This window comes from Sinocyclocheilus anshuiensis, unplaced genomic scaffold (genome assembly GCF_001515605.1).
Source record: "Sinocyclocheilus anshuiensis isolate Anshui unplaced genomic scaffold, SAMN03320099.WGS_v1.1 scaffold247, whole genome shotgun sequence".
NCBI classification, from domain to species: Eukaryota; Metazoa; Chordata; class Actinopteri; order Cypriniformes; family Cyprinidae; genus Sinocyclocheilus; species Sinocyclocheilus anshuiensis.
Window position 1 is genome coordinate 596,707 of NW_015552543.1, and position 963 is coordinate 597,669.

At 42.3% G+C, this 963-nt stretch overlaps 1 protein-coding gene across 1 annotated transcript in view; it reads right to left on the minus strand.

The window, feature by feature from the left end:
• Positions 1 to 963, minus strand: part of LOC107664005 (E3 ubiquitin-protein ligase MYCBP2-like) — a 157,021-nt gene that overhangs the window by 50,303 nt on the left and 105,755 nt on the right.

Genomic DNA, 963 nt, shown 5'->3' on the forward strand with positions numbered 1-963 from the left:
TCTGATATCTACATAGAAGGTATGTGGCTTAGGTAAGGGCAAGAAACACAGGGACAATATATATTTCAATACTTTCTCTCGCAGTTATATCGTTGGGTAATTATACTGTATATAAAATGCAGACCTCAGGGAGCCGCTATTAATATGAACTGCTTTCGAATGCGCATCGCGTTTTACTTTCACTTTCGAGATTTGCGATCGCGCGTGCTCTGTGTAAACTACAGCGGCAGTACTTACCACACATTTTACAAGATCAGATGCTTGTCAGTGGTGCTCAGGATCTGTAAATCATTCGCCATCATCCTCAGTCATCTCTCCTTACTCTGATTATGTGGTAAGTGAAATCTTATGTACTGTAATGTAACAGGCTATCGCTAGCTAGCAGCTAACCATGTCCCTTTAGTAGCTCGCGTTATTTTATTAGAACGCGCGTTATTTGTTTTCTGTGCCTTTCTGAATACAGACACCAACCCATCCCTGCACTTCACATCCCCTGCACAGCCTGGAACATAACATTTATTTCCATGATCTGCCATTTTCGCTATTATCCTCGTTTGTTTCTTCACAATACCTGCAGAACTTCTGATGATTTGGCTGTGCAAGTCTAGAACATGGGCGGGTATATGCAAATGTTGGGGGCGTAACTATTAATGATCCCGACTGTAACGTCACAGTCGGTGTTATGTTCTGATTCGCCTATTTTTCAGTGGTCTTTTGCATGCACGAGATTTACATAAGGAGGAGGAAACAATGGTCTTTGAGGCTCACGGTTAGGCCTGTCACGATAATTAAATAACCGTCTAATCGCGATTATTTGATCTAACACTGTGATCATTGTGCTTTTTATACAACACAAGGGGGAGTCATACACCAAAAGAAACAGAGGAGCACCAGTTTGCTTTTCATGCACTGTATAGCCTATACAGGGCTCCAGACTCATTCTTCCCACTGGTCGCTCTTTTG